We start from the raw sequence: 24761 nt of genomic DNA on the forward strand, positions 1-24761 counted from the left end.
CTAACACCTTAAAAGGACCATCAGCACGTGGCATTAGCTTTGATTTGCGCAGATTAGGAAATCTATCTTTACGCAAATGTAACCAAACAAGATCTCCAGGCGCAAACACAACATGTTTTCTACCCTTATCTCCAGCAAGTTTATATTTAGCATTCATACGCTCAATGTTTTCCTTAGTTAACTCATGCATTTTTAAAATCAATTCAGAACGTTCTTTAGAATCAAAATTAACCTTCTCTGAAGATGAAAGAGGCAACAAATCAATAGGTGCACGAGGTAGGAAACCATACACAATTTCAAAAGGGCACATCTTAGTAGTAGAATGTAATGAGCGATTATAAGCAAATTCAATATGAGGCAAGCATTCTTCCCACATTTTCTTGTTATTCTTCAAAACAGCCCTAAGCATAGTAGACAATGTTCTATTGACTACTTCAGTTTGTCCATCAGTTTGGGGGTGACAAGTAGTACTAAAAAGCAGCTTAGTCCCCAACTTAGCCCATAAACATCTCCAAAAGTGGCTAAGAAATTTAGTATCACGATCTGAAACAATAGTATTTGGCACACCATGTAAGCGAATAATTTCACGAAAGAACAAATCAGCAACATTAACAGCATCATCGCTTTTATGACATGGTATAAAGTGTGCCATTTTCGAGAACCTATCCACGACAACAAATATGCTATCCCTCCCCTTCTTTGTTCGAGGTAAACCTAAAACAAAGTCCATAGATATATCCTCCCAAGGAACACTAGGTACTGGCAAAGGCATATATAAACCATGAGGATTGAGTCGTGACTTAGCTCTTTGACATGTAGTGCAGCGAGCAACAAAACGCTCAACATCCCGTCTCATCTTTGGCCAAAAGAAATGTGTAGCAAGTATATCCTCCGTCTTCTTGACGCCAAAGTGTCCCATTAATCCTCCTCCATGCGCCTCCTGCAACAACAAAAGACGAACGGAGCTAGCTGGAATGCATAGCTTGTTAGCACGAAACACAAATCCATCGTTAAGAACGAACTTGTTCCAAGTTCTCCCTTCCTTACAATTCTGCAATACATCTTTAAATTCAGCATCATGAACATATTGATCTTTGATGGTCTCCAAACCAAATATTTTAAAGTCAAGTTGTGAAAGCATAGTATAACGACGAGACAAGGCATCAGCAATAACATTTTCTTTACCCTTCTTGTGTTTAATGACATAAGGGAAAGTCTCAATGAATTCAACCCACTTAGCATGTCTACGATTCAGTTTTGCTTGACTTTTAATGTGTTTCAAAGATTCATGATCAGAATGTATAACAAATTCCTTGGGCCATAAATAATGTTGCCATGTTTCTAAGGTCCGAACAAGAGCATATAATTCTTTATCATAAGTAGAATAGTTCAGACTAGGCCCACTCAATTTTTCAGAAAAGTATGCAACAGGTTTTCCATCTTGTAATAACCTCCTAATCCAATTCCACTAGCATCACATTCAAGCTCAAAAGTCTTATTGAAATCAGGAAGTTGGAGTAAAGGAGCATGTGTCAACTTATCTTTCAATACCGTGAAGGATTCTTCCTGTGCGGTACCCCAAACAAAAGGCACATCCTTCTTTGTAAGCTCGTTGAGAGGTGCAGCAATGGTGCTGAAATCTCTCACAAAACGCCTATAGAAACCAGCGAGGCCAAGGAAACTCCTCACTTGTGTGACTGTTTTGGGCTGCGGCCAACTCTCAATAGCTTCAATCTTGGCTTTATCAACTTCAATTCCCTGTGGAGTAACAACATAGCCAAGAAAAGATACTCGGTCGGTGCAAAAGGTGCACTTTCCAAGGTTTCCAAACAAACGTGCATCACGTAGAGCAATAAAAATAGCACGTAAATGTTCCAAATGTTCCTCCAAGGATTTGCTATAAATCAATATGTCATCAAAGTAAACTACCACAAATCGTCCAATGAAAGCACGTAAAACTTCGTTCATTAACCTCATGAAAGTACTAGGTGCATTAGTTAACCCAAAAGGCATGACTAACCACTCATATAATCCAAACTTAGTTTTAAATGCTGTTTTCCATTCATCACCCAATTTCATACGAATTTGATAGTATCCACTACGCAAATCAACTTTGGAGAATATAGTATAGCCACTCAATTCATCAAGCATATCATCTAGCCTAGGAATAGGATGACGATAACGAATAGTAATATTATTAATGCCTCTACAATCAACGCACATACGCGACGTACCATCCTTTTTCGGCACTAAAATGATAGGAACAGCACAAGGACTAAGGGATTCGCGTATATAACCTTTGTCGAGCAGTTCTTGTACTTGACGCATAATCTCCTTCGTCTCCTCTGGATTGGTACGGTATGGTGCACGGTTGGGTAGCGAAGCACCGGGAATTAAATCAATTTGATGCTCAATCCCTCGAATAGGTGGTAATCCCGGTGGCACGTCTTGTGGAAAGACGTCAGCGAACTCCTGCAAAATGTTAGTGACAGCAGGGGCAAAGAGGAAGGCACGTCCTCGAATGAAAATAATGCCTCTTTGCACACAAAAGCATAGCAAACAGATTTGCTGAAATCTAGCTCATCAATATCAGATTTGGTTGCAAGTAAACATGCACTTTTCAATTTAATTTCAGAAACAACAGTAGATGGTTTATTATTAGGCTTCATTTGGTGCTCAAATTCTTTTGCCACAATCTGATTTTCACTCTTATTTGTCTCCTGTTTTGCTTTATTAGCTCTATTAATATCATCTTTCAAAATGGAATCAGGAGTCATAGGAAGCAAAGTAATATTTTTATCGTTATGAACAAGAGTATACTGATTGTTTCTACCATGGTGTACAGAATTTTTATCAAATTGCCATGGTCTACCAAGTAATAAGAAACATGCTTGCATAGGTACCACATCACAATCAACATAATCAGCATATGTAGAGATACTAAAATGCACACAAACAGTACGTGTTACCTTAACCTTGCCGCTGTTGTTGAACCATTGGATGTAGTAAGGATGTGGATGTGGTCTTGTGGTGAGAGATAGCTTCTCCACCATCTCCATGCTAGCCAAGTTATTGCAGCTCCCTCCATCTATGATCACGCGAACAGAACGTTCCTTCACAACTCCCTTTGTATGGAACAAATTATGCCTCTGATTTTGCTCAGCTTGTGTAACCTGCACACTCAAAACACGTTGAGCAACTAAACATTCATACCTGTCAGCATCGTCAGGAGCCATGTATTGCGTCTCATGATCAGAATCGTCTCCACCGTGTTCGTCACGTGTAATAAGAGCCAAAGTCTCCTCATCATAGTCACTAGCGGACTCATACCCACCATCCTTAGTAACAGTCATCACACGCTTAGATGGGCATTCTCTCGCATAATGACCTCCACCCTTGCAACGTCGACAAATAATATCATGTGTTTGCCCTGTTGATGCCATGGATGAAGAAGAGCTCTTTGCAGGCCCAGAAGGTGTGCTCTTGGCAGATAGTGGTGATTGTGCCTGCTTTATTGTATCACGGTTGGAGGTGGCAGCCGACGGAGGCGCCGGTGTAGCAGAACGTGTGGAAGTAGATGATGCACGTGGTGTCCATGATGAAGGTCGACCTGCAGAAAAGGTAGTCCGCGCCAATGCCTGTCGATCCTGCACTTCATGTTCAGCTTTACAAGCAAGATGGAATAAACGAGTGATATTAGTATATTCCTTATACTCTAGAATCGTCTGAATCTCTCTATTTAATCCACCCATAAAACGTGCAAGCATAGCTTCATTCTCCTCAACAATACCACATCTAATCATGCCAGTTTGTAATTCCTGATAATATTCTTCTACAGAATTTTTTCCCTATCTTAAGCGCTGCAATTTTTGAAGTAATTCACGTTGATAATATGGTGGAACCCAACGAGTACGCATAGCAGTTTTCAAAGCAGCCCAAGTAGCCGGAATAGGATATAATCTACAATGCTCAGACCACCAAACACATGCAAAACTAGTGAAAGCACAAACAGCAGCAGGAACACGTCTCTCCTCGGGATATTGTAAACATGTAAATCGTTATTCAGTTTCTAACTCCCAAGTAAGATATATATCAGGAACATATCTACCCTCAAATGGTGGAATATTCAATTTTAGTTTAGGGAGATGGTCATGATCTCGTACCTGAGGGTGAGCCCTACCATTGCCATTATTTGCATGTGGACGACCTGGTGGTTGCTGTGCTGTTGGTGGCACGTAGTTCTGATTTTGATCAACCTCATCCTCATAATCTCCCACATAAGCATCCTCCTCCACATCAGCAGTAGGAGCCACAGAAGTATCAACAGCAGCACCAGCAGTTTGGCCCGACTGAAGAGGGACACGGCTCACTCGGCGGAGGGCTGTTTCCCGACGTGGAGGTAGTCGGTGTTGTTGCTATTGTTGCAGAGGTGCGGCAGGAGCAGCCGGTGGTGGTGGTGGAAAACGCGACAGCAATTCAGCAAACTTGTTATCGAGCTTTGTTTCAAACGTCTTCTCCATGCCATCTATCTTCTCCATGGCCTCTTCAAATCTGTTTATCACATCTTGCACCTGTCCATTCATCATTTGCTGAAACGTATCATGAAGCTCCTTGTTCGTCAAGTTCTCCCAGTCAGTCTCGTCGGCTTGTGATCCTGGCATGGTTAGCAGCAATAGAAACACACAAGAATATGATCCTACAGACTACTAACAAGTGGTGGTGGTGGCGGGTGTCACAAATCCGTCAAGTAAATCTCAAATTCTTACCAGTTCTTACCCAGCAGCAGGCGGTGATCGGCAACCATTGTAGTCAAAAACTCTCAAAAGCTTGGATAGAGCGATTGCCAGGGAGAGTCAAACGCACGACGTAGATGTATGTGGAGCTGGGAAGGCTTATAGTATGGTAGCAAAAAGGGTCAGCAATAATCAATTCAGAGATGCAAAGTTGAATAAACGCTCAATGGCGGTACTGTGCTGGTCCTAGGCTAGACCGTGCTAGAGACGCGAGCCTAGAACACTAACAAAATCACGGCGCTGCACGTAAATAAGGGAAAAGCACACTCTGGAACTCTTTTTTTTCACTCTTTTTTTTGCGCACCTTTTTTTTGCACTCCTCTTTTTTTTGCGAAAAATCACTATAATGGCGAGTGTCTCAAAACTCTTCCCTCGTCAAACTGATAGGATGGGCACGAAATTTTTTTTTTTCACTTTTTTTCAGAAATCAGGGCAGCGACGACGAAAAAGTGCGACAAAAAATCACTATGATGGCACGTGGCTCAGAAGACTCAGAAAAGCCTAAAAATAGGATAGGGAAAAAAAATTTGCCCGTGAAAACTTTGGCCTAAAAACTGCCCGGGGGTCTCCAGACTCCTTTTTTTTTTCTTTTTTTTTTCCGAGACCTACGCAGGCAAGGAAACACGAACCAGAATTTAGATTGATCTCAAGAACAAACCTAATATGAGAAGAACTCGGATTGGTGGTGGATATATGGTTGTGGTATATGGCAGCGGTGGTGGTATATGGTAGCGGTGGTGGTATATGGATACGGATTGGTGATGGTATATGGATATGGATTCAGAGCGGTGGCGGGTAAGCAAAAAGTGGTAGATGGGCGATGATGATGGTGCGGCGGCGGCGTGACAACTTATGACCAGAACTCGAAACTCTAAAAGACTAGACTCTAAGACCAGCAACTTGACACGACGATGCAACCGCAAATTCAACAAAGCAAAAACCCTAAAAAGATTATGCAAAGGCTCAGATTGGTTCGGATATGATGAACTAACCCTAATTTTTTTTTCTGGCTTTTTCGTGGACTATAGGTATGAAGAATAGACTCGATCTAATCTACGAAAAACTGTAAAATCTCACCGAGCAACCTGGAAATCTGATACCACTTGATAGAGGCAAAGGTGTCCCGATGTTTCGATGAGATGGTGGCTATCGTTTTCTGTGGGAGTCGACCTTAATAAGGTGACACAGCACCTATACTTAAGTATTTCGAAATTACATGGGCCTGGCCCATTAATAAGGTGACGCGGTACCTAGAATAGCCTATGGACGAATATTATGAAGTGGCATCTTGTATATTTCGTCCAAGGCTTCCTGCACTCCTTATGGCGGCTTCAAAGTCCTGAAATCATCACTTGTAACTCCGTTCTTGATCCCCTTGCGCATGCCATCAACTCCAGGCGTGTTCTTGCTCCAATGTTCATCCTTCTCCAAGCTAGGCCCTTCATTTGTAAGCAAAACAAATGTATCCAATTTAGGCAGCATCATAATCTCATGAACATTAGAATCATTACCAAGAAACGAAAGTACCTGGTAATTTAATTGGCGTGCGCGAGCTCTAGTAATTGGTCCAGTATATGTAACAGTAGGGGCTGTGAGTGTAACAATGGTATTGATGTCCTCATCATAACAGATGGTTCTTGTCCATCACATCATTCTCCTAATGACATGATCTCGTTATCAAGTGACAACACGTGTCTATGGTTAGGAGATCTTAACCATCTTTTGATCAACGAGCTACTCTAGTAGAGGCTCACTAGGGACACGATATTTGTTTATGTATCCACACATGTATTTAAGTTTCCGATCAATACAATTATGTCATGATTAAGGAAATATAATAATAACCACTTTATTATTGCCTCCAGGGCATATTTCCAACAGTCTCCCACTTGCACTAGAGTCAATAATCTAGATTACATAGTAATGAATCTAACACCCATGGAATCTTGGTGCTGATCATGTTTTGCCCGCGGAAGAGGTTTAGTCAATGGGTCTGCCACATTCAAATCTGTATGTACTTTTCAAATTTCTATTTCTCCATCCTTAACCTATTCACGAATGGAGTTGAAGCATCGCTTGATGTGTTTGGTTCTCTTGTGGAACCTGGATTCCTTTGTTAAGTTAATTGCTCCAGTGTTGTCACAAAACATTATCATTGGACCCGATGCACTGGGTATTACACCCAGATAGGATATGAACTCCTTCATCCAGATTCCTTCATGCGTTGCTTCCGAAGCAGCTATGTACTCCGCTTCACATGTAGATCCCACACGACACTCTGCTTGGAACTGCACCAACTGATAGCTCCACCATTCAATATAAATACATATCCGGTTTGTGGCTTAGAGTCATCCGGATTTGTGTCAAAGCCAACATCGACATAACCCTTTACGACGAGCTCTTCGTCACCTCCATAAACGAGAAACATATCCTTGGTCCTTTTCAGGTACTTCAGGATATTCTTGACCGATGTCCAGTGATCCACTCCTGGATTACTTTGGTACCTCCCTGCCAAACTTATGGCAAGGCACACATCAGGTATGGTACACATCATGACATGCATAATAGAACCTATGGCTGAGGCATAGGGAATGAATTTCATTTTCTCTCTATCTTCTGCTGTGGTCGGACTTTGAGTCTGACTCAAGTTCACACCTTGCAACACATGCAAGAACTCTTTCTTTTACTGGTCCATTTTGAACTTCTTCAGAACTTTGTCAAGGTATGTGCTTTGTGAAAGTCCTATTAAGCGTCTTGATATATCCCTATAGATCTTGATGCCCAATATATAAGCAGCTTCACCGAGGTCTTTCATTGAAAAATTCTTATTCAAGTATCCTTTTATGCTATCCAGAAATTCTATATCATTTCCAATCAGAAATATGCCATCCACATATAATATTAGAAATGCTACAGAGCTCCCACTCACTTTCTTGTAAATAGAGACTTTGCCGTAAGTCTGTATAAAACCATATGCTTTGATCACCTCATCAAAGCGTATATTCCAACTCCGAGATGCTTACACCAGTCCATAGATGAATCGCTGGAGCTTGCACACTTTGTTAGCACCTTTAAAATCGACAAAACCTTCTGTTTGCATCATATACAACTCTTTTTTAAGAAACCATTAAGGAATGCAGTTTTGACGTCCATTTGCCATATTTCATAATCATAAAATGAGGCAATTGCTAACACGATCCAGACAGACTTAAGCATCGCTACGGGTGAGAAAGTCTCATCGTAGTCAACCCCTTGAACTTGTCAAAAACCTTTCGCAACAAGTTGAGTTTTGTAGACGCTCATGCGCCTCCCTCCTTTGGCCCATGAGGCCCACCAAGTACCGGTGGCATCCCGGGACCCCTTCTGACACTCCGATAAAATTCAGGTGCATTTCGAAACCTTGCCGGACACCAAATACTATCATCCTATATATCAATCTTTACCTCCGGACCATTCCAGAGATCCTCGTCATGTCCGGGACTCCGAACAACATTTGGTCACCAACTCACATAACTCATATAATACTATCTCGTCAACGAACATTAAGCATGCGGACCCTACGGGTTCGAGAATAACATAGACATGACCGAGACACTTCTCCGGTAAATAACCAATAGCGGGACCTAGATGCCCATATTGGTCCCTACATATTCTACGAAGATCTTTATCAGTCAAACCTCTATGATAACATATGTAGTTCCCTTTGTTTGTCGGTATGTTACTTGTTCGAGATTCGATCGTCGGTATCTCCATACCTAGTTCAATCTCATTACCGGCATGTCTCTTTACTCGATCGATAATACGTCATCTCGTAACTAACTCCTTAGTCACTTTGCTTGCAAGCTTCTTGTGATGCTGTATTACCGAGAGGGCCCAGAGATACCTCTCCGTCACACGAAGTGACAAATCCCAATCTTGATCCATGCCAACTCAACATACACCTTCAGAGATACCTGTAGAGCACCTTTATGATCACCCTGTTATGTTGTGACATTTGATAGTACACAAGGTATTCCTCTGGTATCCGAGAGTTGCATGATCTCACGGTCGAAGGAATATGTATTTGACATTAAGAAAGCAGTAGCAATAAACTAAATGGTCATATGCTAAGCTAACGGATGGGTCTTGTCCATCACATCATTCTCCTAATGATGTGATCCCGTTATCAAGTGACAACACATGTCTATGGTTAGGAAACCTTAACCATCTTTTGATCAACAAGCTAGTCTAGTAGAGCCTCACCAGGGACACAATATTAGTTTATGTATCCACACATGTATTTAAGTTTCCGGCCAATACAATTATAACATGAATAATAATCCTTTATCTTGATTGAGGAAATATAATAATAACCACTTTATTATTGCCTCTAGGGCATATTTCCAACACTTCCATCCGGACTCCGAATTGGGTGATTCTTTTTTTGTAACAAAGTAGATTTCGTCCTCTTTCAAACCCAATTGGATTCACCTTCAAATTCGTCCGGAGTGTTGAGATATTGACGAAACAATTTGACGCTGCAGCAGAATCCGAGTCAATCTACAAGTCCAAAGGTTTTGAATCACTTCCACTTGGGACCATGGGCCTTATACAACCTAGGGTTAGTTTTAGGCTGCCTTGGGACGTCCTCCCACCTCCTTGGCCGACACTGAAGGAAATATGCCCTAGAGGCAATAATGAAGTTATTATTTATTTCCTTATATCATGATAAATGTTTCTTATTCATGCTAGAATTGTATTAACCGGAAACATGATACATGTGTGAATACATAGACAAACAGAGTGTCACTAATATGCCTCTACTTGACTAGCTCGTTTATCAAAGATGGTTATGTTTCCTAACCATAGACATGAGTTGACATTTGATTAACGGGATCACATCATTAGGAAAATGATGTGATTGACTTGACCCATTCTGTTAGCTTAGCACTTGATCGTTTAGTATGTTGCTATTGCTTTCTTCATGACTTATACATGTTCCTATGACTATGAGATTATGCAACTCCCATTTACCAGAGGAACACTTTGTGTACTACCAAACATCACAATGTAACTGGGTGATTATAAAGGTGCTCTACAGGTGTCTCCGAAGGTACTTGTTGAGTTGGCGTATTTCGAGATTAGGATTTGTCACTTCGATTGTCGGAGAGGTATCTCTGGGCCCACTCGGTAATGCACATCACTATAAGCCTTGCAAGCATTGTAACTAATGAGTTAGTTGCGGGATGATGTATTACGGAACGAGTAAAGAGACTTGCCGGTAACGAGATTGAACTAGGTATTGAGATGCCGATGATCGAATCTCGGGCAAGTAACATACGGATGACAAAGGGAACAACATAAGTTGTTATGCGGTTTGACCGGTAAAGATCTTCGTACAATATGTAGGAACCAATATGAGCATCCAGGTTCCACTATTGGTTATTGACCGGAGACGTGTCTCAGTCATGTCTACATAGTTCTCGAACCCACAGGGTCCGCACTCTTAAAGTTCAGTGACGATCGGTATTATGAGTTTTTGTGTTTTGATGTACCGAAGGTAGTTCGGAGTCCCGGATATGATCACGAACATGACGAGGAGTCTCGAAATGGTCGAGACGTAAATATCGATATATTGGACGACTATATTTGGATACCGGACTGGTTCCGAGAGAGATCGGGAATATACCGAAGCGCCGGGAGGTTATCGGAACCCCCCGGGAGGTATATGGGCCTTATTGGGCTTTAGTGGAAAGGAGGGGAAATGAGCAAGGGAGGTGGCGCCCCCCAAGCCCAATCCGAATTGGGAGGGGGGCCGGGCCCCCTTTCCTTCCTCCCTCATTCCTCTTCCTTCCCTCTCCTACTCCAAGTTGGAAAGGGGGGAATCCTACTCCCGGTGGGAGTAGGACTCCCCTTGGCGCGCCTCTCCCTGGCCGGTCGCCTCCTCCCCCTTGCTCCTTTATATACGGGGGTAGGGGGCACCCCAAAGACACACCAATTGATCATTGATCTCTTAGCCGTGTGCGGTGCCCCCCTCCACCATAATCCACCTCGATCATATCGTAGCGGTGCTTAGGCGAAGCCCTGCGTCGGTAGCATCATCATCACCGTCACCACGCCGTCGTGTTGACGAAACTCTCATGTGAAGCTTTGCTAGATCGGAGCTCGTGGGACGTCATCGAGTTGAACGTCTGCAGAACTCGGAGGTGCTGTGCGTTCGGTACTTGGATCAGTCGAATCGTGAAGACGTACGACTACATCAACCGCGTTGTGCTAATGCTTCCGCATTCGGTCTACAAGGGTACGTAGATACACTCTCCCCTCTCGTTGCTATGCATCACCATGATCCTGTGTGTGCGTAGGAATTTTTTTGAAATTACCATGTTCCCCAACAGTGGCATCCGAGCCTGATTTTATGCGTAGATGTTATATGCACGAGTAGAACACAAGTGAGTTATGGGCGATACAAGTCATATTGCTTACCAGCATGTCATACTTTGGTTCGATGGTATTGTTGGATGAAGCGGCCCCGACCGACATTACGCGTACGCTTACGCGAGAATGGTTCTACCGACGTGCTTTGCACACAGGTGGCTGGCGGGTGTCAGTTTCTCCAACTTTAGTTGAACCAAGTGTGGCTACGCCCGGTCCTTGTGAAGGTTAAAACAACACTAACTTGACGAACTATCGTTGTGGTTTTGATGCATAGGTAAGAATGGTTCTTGCTCAGCCCATAGCAGCCACGTAAAATTTGCAACAACAAAGTAGAGGACGTCTAACTTGTTTTTGCAGGGCATGTTGTGATGTGATATTGTCAAGACATGATGCTATATTTTGTTGTATGAGATGATCATGTTTTGTAACCGAGTTATCGGCAACTGGCAGGAGCCATATGGTTGTCGCTTTATTGTATTCAATGTAATCGCCCTGTAATTGCTTTACTTTATCACTAATCGGTAGCGATAGTCGTAGAAGCAATAGTTGGTGAGATGACAATGATGCTACGATGGAGATCAAGGTGTCGCGCCGGTGACGATGGTGATCATGATGGTGCTTCGGAGATGGAGATCACAAGCACAAGATGATGATGGCCATATCATATCACTTATATTGATTGCATGTGATGTTTATCCTTTATGCATCTTATTCTGCTTTGTTTGACGGTAGCATTATAAGATGATCTCTCACTAAATTTCAAGGTAAAAGTGTTCTCCCTGAGTATGCACCATTGCCAAAGTTCGTCGTGCCGAGACACCACGTGATGATCGGGTGTGATAAGCTCTACGTTCATCTACAACGGGTGCAAGCCAGTTTTGCACACGCAGAATACTCAGGTTAAACTTGACGAGCCTAGCATATGCAGATATGGCCTCGGAACACTGAGACCGAAAGGTTGAGCGTGAATCATATAGTAGATATGATCAACATAGTGATGTTCACCATTGAAAACTACTCCATCTCACATGATGATCGGACATGGTTTAGTTGATTTGGATCACGTGATCACTTAGATGATTAGAGGGATGTCTATCTAAGTGGGAGTTCTTAAGTAATATGATTAACTAAACTTAAATTTACCATGAACTTAGTACCTGATAGTATTTTTCTTGTCTATGTTGATTGTAGATAGATGGCCCTTGATGTTGTTCCGTTGAATTTTAATGCGTTCCTTGAGAAAGCAAAGTTGAAAGATGATGGTAGCAATTACACGGACTGGGTCCGTAACTTGAGGATTATCCTCATTGCTGCACAGAAGAATTACGTCCTGGAAGCACCGCCGGTGCTAGGCCTGCTGCAGATGCTGCTGATGACGTTAAGAACGTCTGGCAGAGTAAAGCTGATGACTACTCGATAGTTCAGTGTGCCATGTTACGGTTTAGAACCAGGACTTCAACGACGTTTTGAACGCCATGGAGCATATGAGATGTTCCAGGAGCTGAAGCTAATATTTCAAGCAAATGCCCGAATTGAGAGATATGAAGTCTTCAATAAGTTCTATAGCTGCAAGATGGAGGAGAATAGTTATGTCAGTGAACATATACTCAAAATGTCTGGGTATCATAATCACTTAACTCAACTGGGAGTTAATCTTCCTATTGATAGTGTCATTGACAGAGTTCTTCAATCACTGCCACCAAGCTACGAAAGCTTCGTGATGAACTATAATATGCAAGGGATGAAAAAAACAATTCCCAAGCTCTTCGCAATGCTAAAGGCAGCGGAGGTAGAAATCAAGAAGGAGCATCAAGTGTTGATGGTCAACAAGACCACCAGATTCAAGAAAAAGGGCAAAGGGAAGAAGAAGGGGAACTTCAACAAGAATAGCAAACAAGTTGCTGCTCAGGAGAAGAAACCCAAGTCAGGACCTAAGCCTGAGACTGAGTGCTTCTACTGCAAATAGACTGGTCACTGGAAGCGGAACTGCCCCAAGTATTTGGCGGATAAGAAGGATGGCAAGGTGAACAAAGGTATATGTGATATACATGTTATTGATGTGTACCTTACCAGAGCTCGCAGTAGCACCTGGGTATTTGATACTGGTTCTGTTGCTAATATTTGCAACTCGAAACAGGGACTACGGATTAAGCGAAGACTGGCTAAGGACGAGGTGACGATGTGCGTGGGAAATGGTTCCAAAGTCGATGTGATCGCCATCGGCACGCTACCTCTACATCTACCTTCGGGATTAGTTTTAGACCTAAATAATTGTTATTTGGTGCCAGCGTTAAGCATGAACATTATATCTGGATCTTGTTTGATGCGAGACGGTTATTCATTTAAATATGAGAATAATGGTTGTTCTATTTATATGAGTAATATCTTTTATGGTCATGCACCCTTAAAGAGTGGTCTATTTTTGTTGAATCTCGATAGTAGTGATACACATATTCATAATGTTGAAGCCAAAAGATGCAGAGTTGATAATGATAGTGCAACATATTTGTGGCACTGCAGTTTGGGTCATATTGGTATAAAGCGCATGAAGAAACTCCATACTGATGGACTTTTGGAATCACTTGATTATGAATTACTTGGTACTTGCGAACCATACCTTATGGGCGAGATGACTAAAACGTCGTTCTCCGGAACTATGGAGCGAGCAACAGATTTGTTGGAAATCATACATACTGATGTATGTGGTCTGATGAATATTGAGGCTCGTGGCGGGTATCATTATTTTCTCACCTTCACAGATGGTTTAAGCAGATATGTGTATATCTACTTAATGAAACATAAGTCTGAAACATTTGCAAAGTTCAAAGAATTTCAGAGTGAAGTGGAAAATCATCGTAACAAGAAAATAAAGTTTCTACGATCTGATCATGGAGGAGAATATTTGAGTTATGAGTTTGGTCTACATTTGAAACAATGCGGAATAGTTTCGCAACTCACGCCACCCGGAACACCACAGCGTAATGGTGTGTCCGAATGTCGTAATCGTACTTTACTAGATATGGTGCGATCTATGATGTCTCTTACTGATTTACCGCTATCATTTTGGGGTTATGCTTTAGAGACGGCTGCATTCACGTTAAATAGGGAACCATCAAAATCTGTTAGGACGACGCCTTATGAACTATGGTTTGGCAAGAAACCAAAGTTGTTGTTTCTTAAAGTTTGGGGCTGCCATGCTTATGTGAAAAAGCTTCAACCTGATAAGCTCAAACCCAAATCGTAGAAATGTGTCTTCATAGGATACCCAAAGGAAATTGTTGGGTACACCTTCTATCACAGATCCAAAGGCAAGACATTCGTTGCTAAGAATGGATCCTTTCTAGAGAAGGATTTTCTCTCGAAAGAAGTGAGTGGGAGGAAAGTAGAACTTGATGAGGTAACTATACATGCTCCCTTATTGGAAAGTAGTTCATCACAGATACCAGTTCCTGTGACATCTACACCAATTAGTGAGGAAGCTAATGATGATGATCATGAAACTTCAGATCAAGTTACTACCGAACCTCGTAGGTCAACCAGAGTAAGATCCGCACCAGAGTGGTACGGTAATCCTGTTCTGGAAGTCATGTTACTTGACCATGATGAACCTACGAACTATGAGGAAGCGATGATGAGCCCAGATTCCACAAAATGGATTGAGGCCATGAAATCTGAGATGGGATCCATGTATGAGAACAAAGTGTGGACTTTGGTTGACTTGCCCGATGATCGGCAGGCCGTCGAAAATAAATGGATCTTCAAGAAGAAGACATACGCTGATGGTAATGTTACTATCTACAAAGCTCGACTTGTTGCAAAAGGTTTTCGACAAGTTCAAGGAGTTGACTATGATGAGACCTTCTCACCAGTAGCGATGCTTAAGTCTGTCTGAATCATGTTAGCTATTGCCACATTTTATGATTATGAAATTTGGTAAATGGATGTAAAGACTGCATTCCTGAATGGATTTCTGGAAGAAGAGTTTTATATGATGCAACCTGAAGGTTTTATCGATCCAAAAGGTGCTAACAAAGTGTGCAAGCTCCAGCGATCCATTTATGGACTGGTGCAAGCCTCTTGGAGTTGGAATAAACGTTTTGATAGTGTAATCAAAGCGTATGGTTTTATACAGACTTTTGGAGAAGCCTGTATTTACAAGAAAGTGAGTGGGAGCTCTGTAGCATTTCTAATATTATATGTGGATGACATATTGTTGATTGGAAATGATATAGAATTTCTGGATAGCATAAAAGGATACTTAAACAAGAGTTTTTCAATGAAAGACCTCGATGAAGCTGCTTATATATTGGGCATCAAGATCTATAGGGATAGATCAAGACGCTTAATAGGACTTTCACAAAGCACATACCTTGACAAAGTTCTGAAGAAGTTCAAAATGGACCGGTCAAAGAAAGAGTTCTTGCATGTGTTGCAAGGTGTGAATTGAGTCAGACTCAAAGTCCGACCACAGAAGAAGATAGAGAGAAAATGAAAGTCATTCCCTATGCCTCAGCCATAGGTTCTATTATGCATGTCATGATGTGTACTAGACCTTATGTGTGCCTTGCCATAAGTTTGGCAGGGAAGTACCAAAGTAATCCAGGAGTGGATCACTGGACAGCGGTCAAGAACATCCTGAAATACTTCAAAAGGACTAAGGATATGTTTCTCGTTTATGGAGGTGACAAAGAGCTCATCGTAAATGGTTACGTTGATGCAAGCTTTGACACGGATCCAAACAATTCTAAATCACAAACCGGATACGTGTTCATATTGAACGGTGGAGCTGTCAGTTGGAGCAGTTCTAAATAGAGCGTCGTGGCGGGATCTACATGTGAAGCGGAGTACATTGCTGCTTCGGAAGCAGCGAATGAAGGAGTCTGGATGAAGGAGTTCATATCCGATCTAGGTGTCGTACCTAGTGCATCAGGTCCAATGAAAATCTTTTGTGACAATACAGATGCAATTGCCTTGGCAAAGGAATCCAGATTTCAAAAGAGAACCAAACACATCAAGAGACGCTTCCACTCCATCCGGGATCAAGTCCAGGTGGGAGACATAGAGATTTGCAAGATACATACGGATGTGAATGTTGCAGACCCTTGACTAAGCTTCTTCCACGAGCAAAACATGATCAACACCAAGGCTCCATGGGTGTTAGAATCATTACTGTGTAATCTTGATTATTGGCTCTAGTGCAAGTGGGACACTGAAGGAAATATGCCCTAGAGGTAATAATAAAGTTATTATTTATTTCCTTATATCATGATAAATGTTTATTATTCATGCTAAAATTGTATTAACCAGAAACATGATACATGTGTGAATACATAGACAAACAGAGTGTCACTAGTATGCCTCTACTTGACTAGCTCGTTTATCAAAGATGATTATGTTTCCTAACCATAAACATAATTTGTCATTTGATTAACGGGATCACATCATTAGGAGAATGATGTGATTGACTTGACCCATTCCGTTAGCTTAGCACTTGACCGTTTAGTATGTTGCTATTGCTTTCTTCATGACTTATACATGTTCCTATGACTATGAGATTATGCAACTCCTGTTTACCGGAGGAACACTTTGTATGCTACCAAACGTCACAACGTAACTGGGTGATTACAAAGGTGCTCTACAGGTGTCTCCGAAGGTACTTGTTGAGTTGGCGCATTTCGAGATTAGGATTTGTCACTCTAATTGTCGGAGAGGTATCTCTGGGCCCACTCGGTAATGCACATCACTATAAGCCTTGCAAGCATTGTAACTAATGAGTTAGTTGCGGGATGATGTATTACGGAATGAGTAAAGAGACTTGCCGGTAACGAGATTGAACTAGGTATTGAGATACCGACGATCGAATCTCGGGCACATCCTAATCTCGAAATACATCATCCCGCAACTAACTCGTACCGACAACCATATGTAGACATGACCGAGACACGTCTCCGGTCAATAACCAATAGCGGAACCTGGATGCTCATATTGGCTCCTACATATTCTACGAAGATCTTTATCGGTTAGACCGCATAACAACATACGTTGTTCCCTTTGTCATCGGTATGTTACTTGCCCGAGATTCGATCGTCGGTATCTCAATACCTAGTTCAATCTCGTTACCGGCAAGTCTCTTTACTCGTTCCGTAATACATCATCTTGCAACTAACTTATTAGTTGCATTGCGTTACCTTTTGGGAGGCCTACGCCCCATAGAAACTGTCTACCTGAGACTGTCCCTTGGCCCGCGGGTCTGACACAAGGTTAGAATCCGAGCTCTTCCAGAGTGGTATCTCACTGATGGCTCGGGCCCTCTTTAGTGAGATTATACGAGCAAATGCCTGAACCAAAATACGTCATTGCTATGGGAGCCTGTACTATTACAGGGGGAATGTTCAGTACGGATTCCTATAGTACTGTTCGGGGAGTTGATAAGTTAATTCCTGTGGATGTCTACTTGCCGGGCTGCCCAGTTACCCCATGGGGAATTAGCAGCGCCCACGAATGATATAAATACTACTGTTGCTTTAGCTTTACTCACGTCAGCGGCATATTTTTATGCTGGTCTTAGCAAAAAAGGATTGAGCTATTTCGAGAAATATATTAAACCAACTCCAATCCTTTTACCAATTAACATCCTAGAAGATTTCACAAAACCCGCTTCCTGACACGATTGCCTCTTTATCTTTATATAGATAGATTCTATGGGGTTATTACTTAGTAAGTCTATTTTGTACAAGAGCCCCTCCTATCTGATAGAAAAGGGTCCCATGATCCCGAGCCGATCTTACCTTGGCTCCAAGATGCCTTGATGGTGAAATGGTAGACACGCGAGACTCAAAATCTCGTGCTGAAGAGCGTGGAGGTTCGAGTCCTCTTCAAGGCATAATATGGAGAATGCTCATTCAATGAGCATTCCCCGTAGAAGTATTCCGGAAATCTGGGCCTGGCGCTCTCCTCTATCTTCTGAGGTCCAGGATTAGATTTGGAAAGATTAATTAATCAATCATACCCTGCAACCTTGGAAATACTTTTATATTTTGGCTTCCTTATTGCTTATGCTGTCAAATTGCCGATTATACCCCTACATACGTGGTTACCAGATACCCATGGGGAAGCACTCAAAAAAAATACACTAGTTTCTTAAATTAAAAATAAAAAAGATTTTTTTCTTACGTCGAGAAATATTTGTTTTTCAAGATAAACAATGTCCGTTAGGCACCTAATCTTTATGTCATAATAGACCCGAACACTTGCCTCGGATTGACTTCAATATATAATTGCTCCAGTGAATAACTAAAAAAAAATAGAAGGATGGTAGCTTGCAAGGCTTAAGTGATGTGCATTACCGATAGGGCCCAGAGATACCTATCCGACAATCGGAGCGACAAATCCTAATCTCGAAATACGCCAACCCAACATGTACCTTTGGAGACACCTGTAGAGCACCTTTATAATCACCCAGTTACGTTGTGACGTTTGGTAGCACACAAAGTGTCGGGGATATACCCCGCGGTATGACCCGGCCGGAAGTATGACCCGGCCGGACTTGGCGCTTCACCGATGACCCGCTGGAGGACTGGCGATTCACGGGTCTGGCGGCTCACTGATCAGATGACTCACGAGCCTGGCGACTCATGGATGGCCCAAGGCCTAGAAGTCCGGCTCATATTATGATGGGCCGTCTTAAGAGGAAAGGGATGACGAATATTTCCTTTACGAGGAAGCAAGACCCGGACTTGTAATCAACTTGTAAGAGAAGATAGATTAGTCCTAGTCCTACTAGGACTCCACATGTAACCCGCCCCTCTAACTTATATAAGGAGGGGTAGGGCTCCCCAAAGGAGGGAGAGAAAAACAATCTCTAGGGCTAGACACAAAGAGCCGGCTTACCGGCGACTCTCTCGTGATCATAATGAGACCTAGCCTCAAACAGCATGTAGGCTTATTACCGGACGATATTTCCTGGGGCCCGAAGCTGTCTAAATCCTCGTCTTGTGTGTTGCGTCTCTCGATTCCGCTCAACCCCTTCAAGCTATCACATAGATGCGTTGGCCTCGCGACTAAGTCCTTTCATGAGGACATCTGCCGTGAGAATTCCACGACAGTTGACGCCCACCATGGGGCTCGCGCCCGGTGGTGTTGAGTTCTTGGAGGGATTTTTCCTAGGTGTCGAGAAGCTCGCGATTGGTCCTATGAAGAAGAACTGGCACGGGGAAATCATGCACTATAACCCGTTATGAGTAACCTTGGATTTCATGGGAATTCAGTCCAATCGTCATCAACAAAATAGCAGCGGCTCTATCACCGCACCGGATGGCTAGCATGTTTACTGGAGATGGTTGATCGTATTTACTGAAGGTATGGGATTTTTTCCGGCCAGCGTTCAGAGATTTGAATCGCCCGGAGTCGAGATCGACAGAGTCATCGTTGCCAGCATCGGTTGTCTCCATTGTTTTTCGGTTGTCCGTATCGTTGTCCAACTCGATCGGCTCCTGGGCAAACTCTGCATTGATGAGTACATGCAATAAAAAGCAAAGTCCGAGTCCAACCAGGGAAGCAAGTCCCGAGGGAGGTAGAAAATCAGCTACCGGCCAAACAGCTGGTCACGTGGCCAAACCTCAAAAGAAAAAGGAAAAAAAGGGGTGGTTCAGATCCGGGTCCCAGGAGAGTCAACGATGGGAATTCGCGGACTAACCCTTCGCCCATCTCATCTTCCCGGCCTCGCCCCGTCGCCCGCCTAGGCACACGCGGCCTCACTCGCCATCGCCGCCTCGTCCTCGCTCCGGGTTGTCGGGGGACCCACAGCGGTCGCCATCATTGCGGCCTTCCCCGCCGTGTCGAGCCGCTGTGGCCGGCATCGAACCATCTGGCTTCGCGGCCGCCTTAGCTATGGCCTCACGTGTCCGTCTCAAGCGCGGCCCTGCCACCTCGCTATTGCTGTAAGCTGCCGTCGCCTTCACGCTTGGCCTCTGCCGCGGATGGTGTCAAACCAGCCTGTCCGAGCTGCAGTCCTCGCTTGAGTCGCCGGGTCTCCATACTTCGTTCAGCCCGCGGATGCGGTTCCACCTCACGCCGTTTGGCCGCCGCCATTGTCTCGCGCCTCGAGCCGGTTCCAAGCCGTTTTGCAAGTTGGCCACCTCAAGCACTGCTGAGACTCATAATCACGATTGTCAATAATCGGAAATCAAAGGCTGTTATGCGTATATATTGGTGTCATCATTTTTCAAGCTCTCTGAATGATCAAAAAATCAGTTTAAAGATGGACTGAAATTTTCAGCTAGTCATTTGGTTTGATTCCCCAAGACAGGGATAAGTAGTTACTACTGCTGCTGCACATGCGATACATGTCGAAGTATCAGAAGAAGAAAAAGACAAAGCAATCGCGACCTGGAAACGACGTGGAGGGAGGTTTGGATTCGGACTCTGCCGCTTGTGGCCTCGTCGGATCGCCCCGTCGCCGCGTTTCCGTTGATCGGCTATCGCCTCAGCCAACAAACCGCCGACGCCCCTCTACAACTGCGTGTTCGATTGTGGTGCAGAGTTTTCATATACATGAGGGCGTACATTCAGAAGAATTTCTCATGGGCGCTCCTCTCACTACTACTGTTGTTCGGTGTACAAGGCAAAATAGTCCCAGATGAATAAAGCATCCGCTCAGAATCATCAGTACTAGTCGATGTACATCCAAAAATTATCAAGATGGGCCAAGCCCCCTGCGGTCCAGCTTATTCAACGTGCCGGGTCGACTAACGGACACTGCTGAGGATCATAAGGGTCAAATACATCAGGGACGGCTTGTGCCCATTGCACCTTGCGCCGTTGACGATGCCAATTCCCGTCGAGCCGGCCCCGAGCCACTGCTGTTCTCCGCCTTGCCGGGGACACCTTGACCCGCCCCGCTTCTGTCTAAACCGCCTCAAGCTGACTTACCACCCATTGTCGGCCGCCACCGGGTCAAGTCGCCGCGCCTCCGGCTGTTTAAGATCACTAAACCGCCGAGAGCCGTTGTAGCTAACCCGTCGGCCCTGCCCTTGATTTCTACCGTGCGTGGCTGTGGCCTCACAGCAAGATTATTGTTGAGATGGATGAGATGATGGAGAAGTCATTAAGAGAAGATTGATCGACACTATGGTCGTTAGTAAAGCCAAGTTCGTGCTTCAGCTTAAATTGCCTCTGCGTTGAACCGCCGGAGCCACGTTGGGCTACCTCTGCCCCTGCTTCATGCCATCATCGCTAAGTCGCTAGCACATCGCTCCGCCGTCGGGCGTTGAGCCGCCCTCGTGCTGACCCGCTGTCCGAGCTTGCATCGCTGTTTTTATGCTGCCTACATCATCTATGCCTCTGCGGTCTTTAGCCGCTGGGAGTCGCCGGTCCGCCTGAACCGCTTTTGTTGTGATCATCCGTCGTCCAAACAAATCAGGTGATATCCATCCAAGTTTGTTTTATTAGCACATGTTGTTTTTGTCAAAGAACAAGTTTATCTTTGCCTTGGTCTGCAATATTGTTTATGCAGGGCAATTATTTATGACAAAAAGTGATATTATACGGAGGAGATGGAGGCACGCCAACATCTTTTGGCACAGGTGGTCGTCGTTACTCAAGGGACTCCTGCACCGGCTTACAACATCGTGGCCGTCTCTCGCGACCACGCCGGCTTGCAACGCCGTGGCCGTCTCTCGCGACCACGCTGGCTTACAACAAGGAGGACAACTTGCCTGTCTGCACCGGCTTACAACGCCACGGCCGGTTCATCTGTCTGTGCCGCCTCTGATGTTACGGTCGTCTTTACCATCCGTCTCTCGCGGCCTGATTTACATCGGCACATCGGGCTGCACTTATCTGGATGAGCTGTTTATTGAGTATGAGCAAGTCACTACTTGGGAAGCCTGGTTTTTTTCCAACAAACTGGAGGCAAATTATAATATATTATCAGCCGCCGTCTGCACTGGATGGTTCAATGGGCAGGCCCATGAGTCGCCGCCACTACAGTTTGGTTAACTTCGAACAACCAGTTGGAAGGAGCCATTGGCCGAGTTGCTGACACGGCTCATACGGGATCATTTATAACCCGCCGCAGTCACCTCAACCTTATACACCTTTTGCTATGGTTAAATATGGAGAATCTCAAGCCAACTCCTCGAGTCGTCTTGAGACTTGGGGGCTACAATGGTATGACTCAGCAAAATTAGCCGGTTTCAATAAATTCAAGAACTCCGGGTCATTGAAGGGAAAAATAACCCGGCCCCGGAGATTACTGCTAGATAAATGAAAATTTAAAGGCTATCAGAAGATTTCCGGCTCGAAATAAGGATTCTGGTTTAAAATCCGGTTCAAGAGACATCTTTCTCCTACAAAGCACTGAAGCTCTCAAATCCGGTTCAAAATCCGGCTCAAGGTAAATTTGTCCCTCACAAATTTTTGAAGCTTTTAAATCCGGTTTAAAGTTCCGGTTCAAAAAGATTTAATCTCTCGCAAGTTCGAGTTCTCAGAAAAATTAAAGGTTGCCAAAAGAACTTGCTGCCATGATGCGCGGTTCAAACTTGGACATCCTGCCTTACGGCTTATCTTATTATGATCACTTGGGGGCTTCCTGCTCATCGGGCATAGCTATCAGTACCCTCTTGATCGGCGCGATGCCAAAACTTATATGGTCACTTGGGGGCTTCCTGTTCAAACATAGGTCGTATTCGAACCAAAGAGAACATAGTTGTCGATACCCTTTTGATTGGCAAACTGCCGAACCCACTTGGGGGCTTCTTGATCGTATCCGAATCATAGCTCAACCCCTTTGGGAATCGACGTGGATCGTATTCGAATCAGCGTCGCTAAACAACTCTTAAGGTCATTTGGAGGCTTCCTGTTCAAACATAGGTCATATTCGAACCAAAGAGAACATAGCTGTCGATACCCTCTTGATCGGCATCGCCAAAGCCACTGGGGGCTATGCGATCGTATTCGAATCTTAGCTTAACCCCTTTGGAACAGTTTACTGATCGTATTCGAATTAGAAGCCTCAAAAAAAATTTATCTGTTTCTCATACAGTTTTTTGTAATCACAAATATTTGAGTTGTCACAAATATCATATGTGCCGGCTTTTACAGAATTGGGTTCTCACCCTCACTGTCCGGGTCATATAAACCGGCGGTATAATCCAAAGGATCATAGGGATCTTGTGATCTACTTGTGTGCAGGATAAGACTACATTTGGGTGGTTACCCGCCCTGGCTTTTGACGTTAAGTCGCCAGGGTATATGTTGTTTAAATTTTGTGCAGGATTTGCAGAACTATGACTTATATAAATGCTTAAGTCCAAACTCATCATTAAAATTGATGCTTCAAAATGATTATCCGTTCTGGATTTTCTCAAAGGCTATAAGCCGTCGGGTTATAAAAATTCCGGCTTACAATGGAGGCGTATTAAATCGCCATCGGTCAAGAGCAGCCAGGTATTTAAAACTCTAGATTTACTTGTCAACAGATAAGGTATTTGAATCTTTAAAATAGCCAAACTTGGCTGGATTTTCATGATAATATTATATGATTGAGGTTTTTCATACCAGATTATATTATTCAAATCTTGAATAGCCAACATGGCTGGATTTCTATTATGATTATCAATAACCAGTATTATGATTGAGATTTTCAAAGTCGCTTTAGCGCAACGGCTATTATCTTTATCAATGGGCATGATTTATTTTACAATGGAGGAAATAGTCCCGAGTCGCTGCAGGCTTACAACCCGGCACTTGGGGGCTACATTATTCAAGTTGAGGTTACATTAAATATACAAGTCTCATGTCGCTGCAAGCATGCACCATGACACTTGGGGGCTAATGCAAAGTCATTTTTATTGGCCTTATTGAAGACCCGACTCATCCCATTGTAATGAGCCGGCCATTGGGGGCTACCAATTGCTCCTGTTAAAATTCAAGATATACAAGCCTTATTCCATTATATTGAAGGATCCACTGCTCAGTTGGTAAAGCACAAAGCTCTTAACCTTGTGGACGTGGGTTCAAGCCCCAGGATGGGGGTTACATCTTATGATATTATTTTCAATGAAAAGTCCCAGCTTAGTATTATCTTACTAAGCCGGCCCTTGGGGGCTACACATCACTGCTCAAATTTATATCATCATATTTACAAAGTCCCTGCTCATTATTACATAATGACCCAACACTTGGGGGCTAATGAAAATTGCTCTTTGCTGAAGACAATTCTAGGATGACCCGGCTACACTACTATGACTATATATAACCGACTCATGGGGGCTACACAACTGGATTTTTTTTAAAGCCATGGTGATAAGTCCCGGCTTATTCATGTTGATTAAACCGGCCCTTGGGGGCTACAGGTAATATGGATATAAGGGAGAAATATCTTCAAATTCTCAGTTTGAGTAAATCAGATTGACCCGGTGTCTGCAAAAATCATAAACCGGCGTCGGCGACAATTACGACTCGGCATCATCTATTTATAACCCGGCAATTTTGGTAATCATAAACTGGCAAGTTTTATATCTTCAAGCTGGCTGAATATAAGTTGAATATTTG

The sequence above is a fragment of the Triticum urartu genome, chromosome 2A (assembly GCF_056163025.1).
Source record: "Triticum urartu cultivar PI428250 chromosome 2A, HENAU_Tu73, whole genome shotgun sequence".
In the NCBI taxonomy this organism is placed as follows: Eukaryota; Viridiplantae; Streptophyta; class Magnoliopsida; order Poales; family Poaceae; genus Triticum; species Triticum urartu.